Raw genomic sequence first — 15108 nt, forward strand, 5'->3', positions numbered from 1 at the left:
GCTGCCGCAGTATTTGAGAAATGAAGTGAGAGACATCAGAACAGAAGGGCAGTTAATGGTAAAACCAAAATCAAATGAGAAGAGTCATTTATTGCCTACATGGCAGTACTTCACATGCATTTGTGCTGTATCTCTTGTGCAAGAACATGGACTTAATATTTCTCCCTTTTTTATACTGCAAAAATGTTGAAACAGCAGATTTAGATGAGGTCAGAGGGTATGTTAATCAATGGGGAATAATGGCTTTTTGCTTGGGACTAACATACGGTCAGAAAAGCTGTCAGCTAAAAGTGATCCCAGGGTTTATTTTTCTCTGCTGTAAGATTTTGATTGCCAAAAGGTCATGAATGGGAACATCAAGTGGAAAACCCACTGCTTCTACTTGGCGCTTGGATGAGGCACTGGGACAGAGGCAACCCTTTGCCGCAGTTTCTCATTCCCTCAATCCAAGAGGATGGGCCAAATGCAGCCATGGAGAAACAGGAGAAGGAAACAGAGGCAGGGACATCTGTAGGTCCCCAAACTGAGCCAGAATGGCTGGTGGAGACTTGTTGGAGCTTAATGGAGAGGATGCAAGTAAAAGAAAGAGCAGGACCAACCCAAACTTTCAGTGGTTACTTTGTGAACTTTTTTTTATTCATAAAGAAGTGTTTTAAAATAATAAAAATTATAATTAGAAAAATGCCTTGCTTTGGCGACTCCTAGTGGTATTATCCAAACAACACCATGGCATTAATGTACAAACAACAACTGTACATTTACCTTTGAAAGACGCCATATTTAAGGATTTAATAAGACCAGTTACACCTGATGACATGTTTACATTATTACATATTTACATTATTACATTATCCAACATTTTGTAGCCATAATAACATCATGTTGGCAAAATGTTTGTTTGGAAACATTACTTGTCTCATGTTTTGCATTGTAAATGAGACTATATTTTGTTTGCAGCTGCCACACAAAGATGTTTCACAGCTATGACCTGAGGACGCATTGGTTGAGTTTGCTGGGCTGATTCCTGTCCAGGTGCCCATGAAATTGTAAAGCAATTCCCAGCTTTAATCCAGGTGGTCACAAATGGCATGAGATCAAACTGCTTCACAGGTGGTCCGTGTAAATGCGCAGATAAAAGAGAAAATATGCTGTTCTGTCAACCCCGATTTGTCTTTTTGCCTTTCCTGGCATATATGTATTTTTTAACATAATATAAATATTTCACTTTGCTGTATTGCCACAGCAGCATGTCATGTAGCTCCGATGCAGTGAGTGCAGTGGTCATCCTATAAATTACACACTGGTCTAAATACATTAAATTGCTATTTTCTCATTTCTATTGTGTACTAAAAAAAGATGACATGTTTTCATTTTTATGTAGTACTTGTGGAGTTCTAAGTGCATTTACAGTGCAGGAACGCATTTCTCTGCCATGTGTAATGCTTTGCAACCCGCCAGCCAACTTTGATTAATCATCCTTAATGTCTTTAAAAACAGCACCAGCTTTTGTAGTTTTCACTTGATTTTTTGGATCTATTTATTTTTGGAAATATAAAACACCTTTTCCTAAGATTGGAGGCAGAGGATCAGATAAGCAAGAATCTTTGCCAACCACTAGAATCTGATCCGCTCGATATCCACAATTGATTTGCACCCTCATATTAGGCAGGAAACAAAAAGATAGGATCAACTAATGCCCTTGGTCTCCCCATACTTTTCTTAATAACCCCTCAGAGAGGACGGGAGGAAGATGAAGAAGGAAGAGGGAGCTCAGAGAGGGTGAGAGTGCCACGGGATGTGATTAGGCTGGACCTCCCGTTTATGATTTCTGTATTACAGGCGCTTGGTGCCAGACATTCCCTCCATGGAAGGAATGTCTTCCTAACCAGTTCCATGTGAATGGTTTAGGAGGGAACCACAGCCCACAGGTTGGGTTGAAGGCTCAGCCTTTAAAACACACACCAAGGCAGAAATATGTAGAGGATGGAAGGCAAAAAGTTGGAGAACAAGGAGGAGAAGGATAATGAATTAAGGTCAAAAAATGAGGGGAGGGATGTGTTGGGCAGATCCTGTTGCAGGGTTCAGTCTACTTCCACCTTTGTGGAACATGAATGTAATTTAATTTTATTGAGTGATTTTCATAAAGTTAGTGATGTGGCTTTAGGTATTATGCTGGCAAATGTTTCCCAGGTTTAGGGCAATGGGAGGGGAAGAGAATAGCAAAAACAGAAACCACATAAACAAAAAATATGTACATATTTTAGCATATTCGTATAACATATCTGATAAACATGCTTAAATATTATTTAATGAAACATCTATACAAGTCAGATCCAAGGTCATGAAGTACATAGGGACAGTATACAGTCTAATGTATTATTATTACTGTTATTATTATATGGCTTTCTATCACCCAAAAATCTAAACACTAAAACATTCTCAGACATAAAACACTATCATAAAAGCCCTGCGTTCCATCTGTGTTTAAATTACACCAACTGTGTGACAATTTTATGCAATTTGACTGTAATTGCCCCACTAACAAATAATAGTTAATATGTTTTTGAAAATTTTCTTCTCACTAGTAAGTTTCTCTTCCCATGAGAAATTGGCCAGGAGAGAGCTCCAGTCCAAGCTCAGTCCCTCTGCGAGTTATTTGCATTTAAGAGTTCAAGAGTACCACGATGTTGGATGCAAAGTGTGAACGTTTGTGTGCCCTGGAATTCCTTTGGAATGGATTACCCTGGATTTTGGCCACATCAACAGTGGTTATGCTGGGACGGCTGCAAGCTGTTCAGCAAATGGACATTTATGTGGCAATTGCTCTTAATACTATATGATTTTATTTTCTCTTTTCTGCAGTCAATACATTTAGCCAGCCCATCCTTTTTTGTCTTTCCGCTGTTCACACACAGCTGACAGAAGTCACAACCTTGTCCTATACAAGCTACTGGCCTCATCTCCAACAATAATGTTTATTCGTCTGTCTCAGGAAAGAAAAGACACGCCTGCCGGTAGCAGCTAGTCAAAGCAGGAAATCTATGAGAGAAAATGTAAATGTCCCACACACATCCGAGCCCACATGTCTTGCACATGAACACATTAGTGTACATTAGTGTAAGTGTGCACACAGAAAAGACCCGAGGGTGAGGAAAGGTAGGCTGTAGCAGGTCTGGCTGTGGGAATACTGATAATGAAGATGAATTAAGATAGGAAAAACTAGTGCTTTGTAAAATTAACTTATTTTTGTTTCTTGTCAGACCCTGTTAGATAGCTTTCCTCCTCATTAATTGCTGCCTGATGTGTAAGCATTCGCAGCTCATTCTATGTTGTGTAGTTCTTTAGTGAGTGTTTGCATGGCAGTCTACATGCTTGTTCAAATAAACCGCATTATCAGAGCAATACACCAAAGCTGATGCCCGATCCCAAGTTGCCAAGTGTAACCACACCTACAAGTAAAATACCTGCTATCGAATGATGTGTACAAGAAAGGGCTCACCAGTGAATTGTGAGGCTAATAAAATGACCAGTGTTCCCATAACGAAGTTGCATACAGGCACATCAAATATCTTTAAGTTTGGGTATGATTTGTTACCATGGTAACCAAGATAGTGGTGGAGAAGTTGTTGTTGTGAGTGTAGCACATTGGACACTCTTTCTCCTCTCCCCTTTCCTCATGTGACAATTTTGTTGCGCATCTGTGTCTTAACTCTTGTGTCCATCCATGCATGTCATGCTCTTTATCTAGTAGCACCCACAAAAACCTGATTTAGTTCTCGATTCCTCATTTGCCACCTTCATGGGTGGTCCTTGCTGCAGTTTTTCCTGCTGTGGTGTTTGTACAGTTCAGAGGTCTCTCCATGCTAACCAAAGCCGGAGGCCTGCTGCCTGTTTTCTTTCGCATATCTACACATCTGCAGGCTTTTGAGGAGAAACTGGGCAAAAAGCAGGAAAACAGAAGGAGGGTGGAGAAGCAGAAAAACACAAATGCTCTGTTTTCAAAACCATTGCGCCACTTTCTCCTGTAGGTGTATGTGAGAGCTATAGAGTTAGCCCCTCTCCCCTGACATAAACTGTGGTTTGTTGGCAAAGGCCTGGCACACATGCTGACAGCCTCATTATTTATACTTCATCTTGACAGCTTGTTTTGTGTAATCTACACACGCATATTTCCATCCTCGCTCCGCCCTGTCTTCTCGGTTTCACAGGAATAAGTCAACGTAATGAATTTTGTATGAAAAAACAGTGCTTCCCCAAAGGGTGCATTATGGATCAAACAGTCACTCAGTCACCAGCGCTTTACAGCTAATTCCCCCCACTTGGAACAAGGTCACATTGTTCACTATTTATACTCCCAGCCTGATCAAAGTAGAAAAATGATCCCTTCCGACAGTTAATATTTCTAAATGTCTTGCTGAGAACCAATTTTGTGTTATTCAAACCGTTTCCCCAGACGCATTAATCGGGACATATTACCCACTCAGAATTTGAAATTCATGATGTGATATCCACAGATTGTGTGTGATCGGAGCTCTGAGCCTGTGACCACAGTGCAATTTTTCTGTTTCCTTGTGTATGGAGGACGTTGGGTGGTGGGACACATGGAAACAGCTGTTTAGGGAGGAGGTTCCTGTGAGCACCAAGGTCAGGATACATTCACAGAGCTGGACAGGAAGCCAGGTGAGAAAGGGTACCAGTATACAGCTTTTAAATGTGTGTGCATTTAGGAAGATGCAGCTGCTAACAAAGAAAGACATATACGACTTAAAAGGGGTTGTAACACAAAAACAAACAATCCTTGAAGCATCTTCGGGGTCAGCAAGTGGTCAAGTTACTAAATGAGTTTGTTATAGTAGGACTAAAGTTACAGCAGCAGGTTTCAGGGGGCCTGTGTTGACCTTCTATGGCATTTGGAGCAGGGGCACAGAATCTACTTGTGTGAACACAAGAGGGAAAAGGTCAGCAAAAGGATTGCTGCTGCTAAAGAGGTCACATCCCAGGTTACTGTAATGCTTTGAGAGCAGGACCTGCAAACACAGGGATTAATGGGATGGCTACTGACTCATGGGGTGAGTTATGAATGGTGGTCTCTGGTATGAATTATGGTTTTATTGGACAATAATTCAGTTATAATCTCCACTGATAACATTTATTTACCTTTTTATTTATCAATTGCATAGTAGTAAAACACAATACAGAGATCCACTTGTGTTAGCCTCAAGTGGATATGTAAAGGACTGCAGTTTTGGAATTTTAACGTTACCCTTATATAGATTTTTTCTATTAATTCCTCTAGCAAGCCAGATTAAGGAATAGACTACATTAATTTTTGTAAACTGTTGACATGACATATTGCTAATCCTTGACAAAAACACTGTAACAACACATCATGACAAAACTACCCTCTACCCTTTGTTGTTTCTGAGGCCTAATGTATAATCTAGCCTAAACTATTCATTTAAATGTGTTGTATGCTGTAGTTCAGTTGAAGTGACAGACAACCATTCAACAGTTTAATGTAACATCTTCTCAGCAAGATTATCATGCTTGTGTTTTTGAAGCAGGAAGTCTGTCATGGTTACTTATAATATTTGTTTAGCTTGTTATCTTATCATCACAGCTTAATTGCTGTATCATTTTCATATCGGGCTGTCTTTTGACAAACATGACTTAATTGTCTAGAGATAACAAATGTGCTGAGAAAACAGCTTATGCTGTTTTCTTGAGATATCAATCATTATTCCACACTGCTATGGCTCATTATCGCAAAATAAATTCTTTATAGATGTCATCCCATCAGACAGAAAGAGACCACCACTGATCAGGAAGTGTTAAATTGGTCAACACAATGAATTATTACTGTGTAAGTGATCAGAAGTAAACATCTTGTCAACAAGTTTCATGATTTATATTAATAAAATGTAACAAATGGCACCACAATAGGAAATCTTCTTATGACATAACTGTGAAACAGCTGGATTTTTTAGAATAAACCCTAAGACACCCATGAATGAACTTTGTCCATCCCTGGACCACAGTGGCTGCCCCTCATATCTAACCAGGGTGGAGTTTTTGGATGTGCTAAACTCTGGCAGTTGACTTTATTTATTCTAACCTGATTGTTTGGGTTAGGGGATTCTGTTGCTCCTGCTGTGAAGGAAATTGCTCTCCTGCCTGCTGGTTCTGAAAAGGAAAAATGGTTTTAAAAACTATAACAAAACAAACTTTAACGTTTCTCTGTCTCTGTCTCTCTCTCTCTCTTTGTTTGCGGAAGATCGACGTTTTCTTTCCCCCGTCAGGGCCATGTAGCCGAGAACGGCCTGTCATCGAGAGGGAGAAAGAAAAATAGAATTTGAATTGTTGAATGACTGTGAGCGTCATGGGCTTATCAGAGGAGTACAGATCTTAGGGTCGTTAAGTTAGTAATCAGGGAGGAAGTGATTGTCATTGGATGCACTTTTGAGAATGGTAAATAAAAGAGGAATTTAAAAAAAGCTGGATTAACTGTCTGCTTTAAATCAAGGATATGCATTCATGAGCAGGATGCCTGATTGCTGGACCTTCTGCTCATGCGTGTATCCCTTGACCCTTGTGTTTTCTTGTACACACACACACACACACACACTGCAATGAACGTTTTTCAGTTTGAGATATAGCAGCACTGTTGCACTCTGGAAACAATTACCAGGCAATAATCTTCACATTCTTTCATCTCACCACCAGCTCAGCTGATTAGGATATCCACTGGTACGCAAGGCTAACCTCAAACACACACGCTTGCATTTTTACAGCTTTAGCATACAATACAGTACAGTAACTGCTTTCGCTCTTCTTTCCTTTTTATGCACACACACACACACCTGACATCTGATTCCCGACTGATGATTAATGACCCTCGAAGTCTTTCAGCAGAGACCACCCAGGGTCAAAATAACCTGCCATAAATACAGAAGCAGTAAAATACCATTCAGTCGCCACTCTTCTATTTACACATACTGCAGCATCTTGTGTGTATATGTGTAGGTGGGTAAGTGTACAGTATGTGCCAGAGCTAGAAAGGTGGACTGTGGAAACACTTAAAAATGTGCACCCCCTCCCTCCCCCCTGCCTTCAGTCATTCGGTGGTGTGTGTGGAAAGTGTTTTGTGGGATTACTCTTTAAACACCTTGTTATTTCCTCTTGCATCTGCATTTTCTTCTCTTAGTCTTCTCTTACCCACTTCAATGGATGGAAGAATTACCCCAGCTGTCCTCTAATCTCAACACAGAGCTTTTTCCCAGGGTGGAAACACTGTCATCCTTTTTCTCTCCGCTGTTCCCCCTTCTCCCTTTTATCAGTGTCAAATGATTACCCGCGGGGGGAAACTGAGCTCGGCAACAATAAGCGTCAGGTGAGCCAGGAGGAGTTTGGCCAAAAACATCTCCTCCTCTACCTGCTCTATCTATTGATCTATACATCCAACATCCCTCTTCTCTCTGACCCTCCCATCACTTCGCCCACACTCTGCACCCTTGTGCCAGCTAACGGTGGCACAGGCCCAAACCCATCTCACAGGAATTTCCCTCTTGAAATTTATATCAATTTCAGAGGCCTCAAGTTTTGTGTTAAAAACTAAAACTCCTCCTTCTCTTTAGCAGTCTCTTTCCATTCCTTCCTTGCTTCTATCCAGTACTTTCTCTAAATGTTTTCTTCTTTTCCTCTCACTGACTCTCTCTTCCTCTCATTCTAATGTTTTCTTCTTCAACAGTTCCTTAACTTAAATCCCCTTTCCTTCTTGCCTTATCCTCTCTTTTACCATCCTCACTTGCCAGCTATTTCGCGCTGTCCTTAACAGCCCTGTGTAGGCACAGCTTGGTGAATGCCAGGCATTCCTTTGTAAGGTTAGAGCAGACAAAGGTGGACCACATCACCTGAGAGAAAACGGCCCTTTTGGGTTGTCGCCCGAGGGAAAGAGAGACTGATAGTGAATAAAAGAAGGGACTATAAAAGCAGAGGAGAAAGGAGTGAGATGGAAGAGAGGAACACCTGTCCTCTGCTGTCCCCGAATGAACCTTCAACTCTGACCTTTGTTACTTGATATCGGTGTCCTGTTTGAATAAAAGGGGCTTACGTGAAGAGGAGTGCATTAGGTGTAACTTCTAATCCAGCCAGAGAATGTTATGCATCAGAATAATGAGATTAAACACTGTCAAAACCATGTTAGCTTGTGCGACCATACCATACAATACTTCTGTGACCACTAACTTGAATAAACAAGGTCGCATTACAACCCAAAAACTTTATTCCAATCAGGCTCACAAACAACTCCACCCTGTAACACACTCCAGCTATTCACACAGCTCACATGCACCCCCAAACAAACCCACTCCACCCTAAACACACCACCTTTTGAGCAGAACAGACCCCCATCCGTTAACACATAGTGGGTCTATGTTTGGGTACACCGGGTGTGGTGTGGGTGAAGTGTACGTGTGACGCCAACCTGCTTTTCATGGCTTATTTTGGGGGTTTTGACGGACATCAAGAGTAAAAGTGGGTCTGTGATGCAATGCAACAGTTTTCCAGTCAGTAAACCTCCGCTGTTTGTTTTTACTCTTACTAATGGAATGGAGCGAAGGGGAAAAGTGGAGTGAAAAAAGAGAAACTTATACCAGGTGTTTTTTCCCTTTTCTCGGGAATGTTTCACCTTGTAAAAGCAAGCGAGTGGGAGGGGACTTTTGTACCATGCTGAAGTGAATGGTTTGGGGATTTTTCAAGGGGTGTGTGTTGACCAACGGGGTATGAGTGAGCATAAATGTGTGTGTGTGTGTGTGAGAGAGAGCATTAGAAAGTGAGCTGAGATTTTTGAGCAGCCAGAGGCAGAATTCTTCAGTGTAACTGTAGCATAGCCACAAATAGAAGAGATGCAAGACTCTCTTGTGTTTGTGTGTCTGTGTGCATGAGCCTCCACCTGCCAATTTTTTGCCTCATTGAGCTACAGACAGCCATTGCTTTTATGGTAGGGTGTGATCAACAACATCACACATACACACACACACATGTGCTAACTTACAAACACACACCTGGGGGTGGGGTCGGTGAATGAATGGCAAGCCTGAATGCCACACAGGGCACCCTATTGATGACATCATTGCTGGGCGTCTGGTCACTCCACCCTTTTCATGTTCACAGAGCCGTTCAGTTAACTTCAACTGCACCGTGTCTCATTCACAGACGTGACGCCTGCTGCTTATTTTTCAAAGATTATTCAATTTGGTGGACTCCAGTCTCGAACAAAATACTACTTCATTTGATCTGGATTGCACAATTAACAACAGCCAGCTTTTATGGCCCTTCATCAATACAGTGCAGATGTCTACAAATAGAGAGAAATAAAACCAATGCCATTTTTTTTACTTCTCCTGGGAAAGTTTAATTACTTTGCTATCATGATATTGGTGGAATTTGCCAGAATATAAAGCACTTAAAACCCCATCTGCACTGTAAATTTTGCCATAATGACAGTCTTAAACAGCAGGTCCCATTAAATATAATACACATTACCCAAATATGCCCTTATTGAGATGTTGCCTAGTTCTCATGCGAGGAAAAGCTGAGTTCAGTCCCCGACTTCTTAATGGCTGGTAGATTACACAGTCTGGGGACGTTTATTGCTCTTCATGAGCAAAACATGAATAAGAAAAGTACAGCAGGACTGCCAGCTTTTGATAACTATAGCTGGAGCTTCTGCATTGATGTTTGAAATGACAGAGCCTGTTATAAACCTCTACCAACTGGCACCACTTGATAATGAATAAAACTTGGATTCTTTCTCTCCTGACACTGTAGCGTTTCATGATCTATTTGGCACCACAGCCTCTATCTGATCTTTAACTCAGCCAATGGCTTAGTCCCAGTAGATCTTTCAGGAAAAGGCTAGGCCTCCAGCACGTCCAATCAAAAGCGCAGAACAGCATGCTCTTCAAGGTCCACTACCATAGCACAGGGCCAGCTAGCAAGCTGCCAATTAAACACTGAATGCTAAGCCTGTGCGGGTTTAAGTAACCCGGTGCTCTGTTGGAAGTTACCTGGTGAACGATAAGGACTGACTGTACTGCATCCATGCGGTTAGCTCCAAAACATGATTTCCACTCACCCGTTTTGATGAGAATTTATGCATTTTCCCAGCAAAAGTTTGGCACATTTTAAATGTAAGCTCTATTTGATGCTTGTAATACATCTTGTAGCAATGAATAGATGGGCTGTAGTAGTAGTGAAATGTGAAACGATGTAATTTACTGCTGTGCTTTGGTGATTAACCCCCAAGAGAGTGGTATCATGTAATGATTATACACAAACCACAGGAGTTTTAGGCGAAAACACAATGCTCCTTTATGTTTTACACTTAACCAGTGTTATGTCATGCACAGAGACGATTAATTAGCTATTTGAGCTACAAGGCAAGAGAAGGGGAGTTGTTGTGGGAGACCCGAGGATTAAAATCTCAGGGGTGTTTGATGCCAATAAGTACAGGTGAAACCTCACTTTTTTCAAAAAAGCGAAAGGATGAAGCTGAGGGTGAGAAGAGAAGAGAGAAGTGAGTAGAGCAGAGAGAGGCAGAACATGAGCAAGATACCTCAGAATTCCCCTTCTTTCAGCCTCTTTTCGTTCCCTTCGTCCTTCCCACCCCTCTGTGTGCGGCTGCTACCCCACCCCATCCTGCTCACTCCCCTCCTTCCTCACTGCAGCCAGCCACAGACACTTGCTTTTTGTATGAAGGGGGTTAACCCAATGAACAATCCTGTCTGTCTTTCCCAAAATAAGTCAGTGGGAGAGGGATCGCCGAGTAAGCCAGGGAGATTGGACCAGTAAGGTGTACAGCCCCTGGTTATAAGTCCTGGGAGTGGGAGCGAGAACCTGCTTGGACCCACAGCCTTTAGCTCCAAATACAGAGCCTCTCTCTCTGCCTGCCTGCCTGCCTGCCTGCCTGACTGATCTGACTGACTGACTGAGTTTCACTCCACTGTTACTCACTCTCACTCCCTCTCTGTCCTGCTCCCTGCTCCTTCCCTCCTACTTTCCACCCTGGAGAGCGAGAGCGTACAGATTGGGAAGGTGCTCCTCAGACCTGCGTCTGGACAGCTTGAAGACGGCACAGAGAGGATTTTTCCCCCCTCTCCTTTCACTTGCACTTTCAGCTCCTCTCTTACTAACACCATCTCTACCAAAGAGCACATGGATGGACTTTCTTGTTTTTTGCTGCAGGCAGAAAAATAAAAGTTGAAGAGACCATTGTTTTTCACCTATAGTTGAATATATCCTTTTTCTAACATTGTTTTTGGTTTTTGTCATTTTTGTTTTTGTTTTGTTTGTTTTTTTTCTGGCTTTTGTGAGCAGCACTGGACCATTTCAGGGTGCCAGCTCTTTGCCCAGGAGGACACCTCTCCACACATTTGGCTGCATGTTCACTGAATATTTGATGCATCCCATGGGAGACACGCGTGGCTGAAGCAAAGGAGGGAGGTAGAAGAGACACCCACCTGAAGCGCACCCCTTCTGCTGCCCTTACCTAGTTTCACCCCACACTGCACCTCAACACTCTGAGGAGAGAAAGGTAAGCCTGCCTTCACATTTCTTCTGGCTCTGCTTGCATCCTCATGTCCTGTCATCTCCTTTTTTATCACATGTGCCTGAAGTAAAATGGGCCAAAAGAAATAGAAGAAGAGAACAGGAAAGGAAAAACATTTAAAAAACAGTTTCAATATCTAAGTCATGGGACCTGCATAATTCTCCTCAGTCATAAGCCAGTGCACAGACTTTGCAGATTAAAAAGAACCCACACTGTTTGTTCACCAGAATATAGCCATCTCAGTGTGGTGATGGTGATCAATAGATTCTGTTCTGAATTGACACTGTTGATGAATACATAACTATACATCTGAGACTGTTGTTGATGATGTTAATGTGGGCGTGGTGTGTATCGTAAGAGTGTTTTGGGGTGGGGCAGTGTGGTAGCAGGATATGTACAACGGGTTATTGACCCCATGTGGATGGATCTCGTGTTTGTATGTAATGTAATTGCTACTCATATGGCACGGTCTGCTTCTTATTGATCATATCTGTTAATCATATTGGAGTGGTATGTACTCTGTACTCTCTTCTCTTCTCTTCTCTTCTCTTCTCTTCTCTTCTCTTCTCTTCTCTTCTCTTCTCTTCTCTTCTCTTCTCTTCTCTTCTCTTCTCTTCTCTTCTCTTCTCTTCTCTTCTCTTCTCTTCTCTTCTCTGTTGCTTCACTCTGTCCATCCACTGTGACGCCTCTGGCAAACGACACTGCATTCCTTTGTAACGACACCCCTCCATTGCAAACAGAAAGAGGACAGATAGCTGTGACTGAGTGCTCAGGTATCCTCCATGACAAACTATCAGGATAGCAGAGAGATAGAAAGGAATGAGCAAGGCAAAAAGAAGGCAAAGGAAACATCCCAAACAGAAAGATTCTAAAATCCATGCTCTGCTGAGGAGATACATTTTTGATCACATGTGTTTTTAGTGTACCAGCAGCAGGCAGGAGAGTGAGAGAGGTGTAGAGTGAGAGTAAGAGAAAGAGAGGGGGGTGAGAGAGAGAGAGAGAGAGTCTGGAAAGACAGCGGTCTGGAGTTCTGAAAACCAAAAACATTTGGCAGCATCCCTCTGTTTCACTGGCTTACGGCAGGAGAAGTCAACTGGATAAGTGTCTGTTTGTGTGCACACGTGTAGCCCAACATGCATGCACATCGCTCACTAAATCTCTGTAAGCATTAAAGTGTGGTGAGCAGGTTAGGATATTCACACGAAAGCATGAACTCTCCTTCCCGGTTACAGTGGTGAGCTCTCAGGTCTGCAGAGCTGCTGGTGTGCAGCAGTGTCTGCTTTACTGTTCAAAGTTGCTCATAAAGTTCAGGGCCTCTCGTGTAGATTTAGTGGTTTCCAGTCTGCTTCCCACTTACACTCTTTGTTTCGATTAAAGATCCTATAGGTGGCAAGATTTATGCTTCTTTCTGCCCATTTCCAGAATCACTGGCATGTTTTTACAATACCTGGCACATGGGTGATGGCAACTTTGTGCTGTAACCACAGCAACCACTGACTTCCACTAAAATTTGTATCCTCCGGTGGGTGGCAACTTGTCCAACTTGTGGTTACAAGCAGCTCAAGTGTGTGTTTGTGTGTGCAGTGCATTATTTGACCACAACTACCAGGCTCCAACCAACTGCCCATTCTGGCCTTTTGATACAAAGCGCCAAAGCGTGGCCGAGCATATACAAACGACAGTTACGCTGGATACACAGTGGCACACACCACACGCTTTATGCCCCGAGCAGTGCAAACACCTACATGGAAGATGCTCCACATGTACACACGCTCACACATTTCAAACAGATGAACATGCTGTCAGTTGCCAAACCGCCTTTTCATATAGTGCTGAGCTTCTCACGCCCTGCTGCATTTACTTTATAGGCCAGAACATATTGAAGTGAAGACAGCAAATTTAACACAAGCTCTTTATTCTATTTTATTTTTATTTTATTTTATTTTATTTTATTTTATTTTATTTTATTTTATTTTATTTTATTTTATTTTATTTTATTTTATTTTATAAAATATACACTTGAGTGTGCATATATATATGTGTGATTCTATTCTATTCTATTCTATTCTATTCTATTCTATTCTATTCTATTCTATTCTAGTTCTCTGTCACCCACTTGTTCACCCACAGGCTTCTAAAATAACCTACAGCTTGTGACCACAAGGGGGCAGAACAGCAGGAAGTTCACTGTCAAAACTAGACACAAACACATGGCATTGTGTGGTTAAGAAGATTACTGCTGATGTATTGTACAGTAAAGAATTTTATTACAGCAAATTACTGCAAATAAACATTACCACTTAATTTCTATCTTACCATTAAATCACATTTTCTCTCATTTCTACTCACAGCACTTGCCTTTAGAGACTTTAGAGAACACATGGGCTACAGTATAGGCTACATGCGTTGCCTCTGTGTTATGGTTGTGTAAGCTTTTGCCATTTGTTTTTGTTTGAGAGTGGGTGAGCACATGTGCCTCTGTTACTTTCAGTGCTAGCAGGAAATGAAGGAGAATGCCACTCATTCTCAAGCAAAAGTCAACGCCCGCTTTTTCCCTTAACTGTCTTGGAACTCAAAACACCTTTAGAGCACAAGCGCACACACACGCACACACACAAATGTCTCTCATCAGAGCGTTTAGTTTCATAGATTTTCTCCAGTGTGTTTTTTTCATAAAGCACTCTGTTTTTGGCCGGAAGCTGTAATTATAGCTGCACACACACACACTGTGCTTGTGCACACTCTTCAGTGTGTATTATGAGGAAATGCTAACTGGTCCTGCTGAAATACTGAATGAAAAATTGCAGTGAAAGGCGGTGGACACAGAATACAGGTCCTGGTCTTAATCAGAGCCTGGACCATAACATGTAAGATTAATAGGCTGGATTTGTTTTTTGGCTAAAAGGGGAATAAGAAAAAGGCAGACAGTAACATATTTTCTGTGTGCGGTTGCATGAAGATTTGCATCTTGTCTCGCTTTTACTTCCGTCTGCCTCGTGGGTTTAAACTGTCTAAGCCTGTTTGCACATCAACAGTAGCCACCTTGGCCTGGACATGCAACTGATATATGTGGAAGTCAGTCAGGTATATGGCAGATTGTGAATCTGAACAAACAAACGGCCCTCCAGAGTGGATGGAACAGCATGTTATTAATCAGGCCCTTGTATTGAAGGACATTGTTTTGGCTCTCAGCTCAGTATGAGCTAGAGGACAGAAAGAGGAAGGGAGGAAAACATCAGTAAGGGGCTTTTCTATGATTCTAATTCTGTTTTATGTGGATTACAATTTTGGCGGCTTCGCATATTTATTTTTATCTCTCTGTCAGTCTCAAATACATTTGCCTGTCTCCCTATCTCTGTATATCAATCTCCCACTTGCTTTCCTTCTCTCATAACTATGTCTGGACCAAAGGAAGTTTTTCCACTGGGCTGGCAGCGACAGGGGGACGGTGAAAGAGAGACGAGGAGAGCATGCAGTGGGGAGGCTTGGCAGACACCCTT

At 42.0% G+C, this 15108-nt stretch overlaps 1 protein-coding gene across 1 annotated transcript in view; it reads left to right on the plus strand.

The window, feature by feature from the left end:
- The first annotated feature begins 10775 nt into the window (after positions 1-10775).
- The window catches only part of col8a2 (collagen, type VIII, alpha 2), a 35376-nt gene continuing 31043 nt past the window's right edge, over positions 10776-15108 (plus strand). The window contains exon 1 of the mRNA XM_028428690.1: positions 10776-11593. The gene's annotated coding sequence lies outside the window, so the exon portion shown is untranslated. The remainder of the gene's footprint in view (positions 11594-15108) is intronic.

The sequence above is a fragment of the Parambassis ranga genome, chromosome 2, assembly GCF_900634625.1.
Source record: "Parambassis ranga chromosome 2, fParRan2.1, whole genome shotgun sequence".
In the NCBI taxonomy this organism is placed as follows: domain Eukaryota; kingdom Metazoa; phylum Chordata; class Actinopteri; family Ambassidae; genus Parambassis; species Parambassis ranga.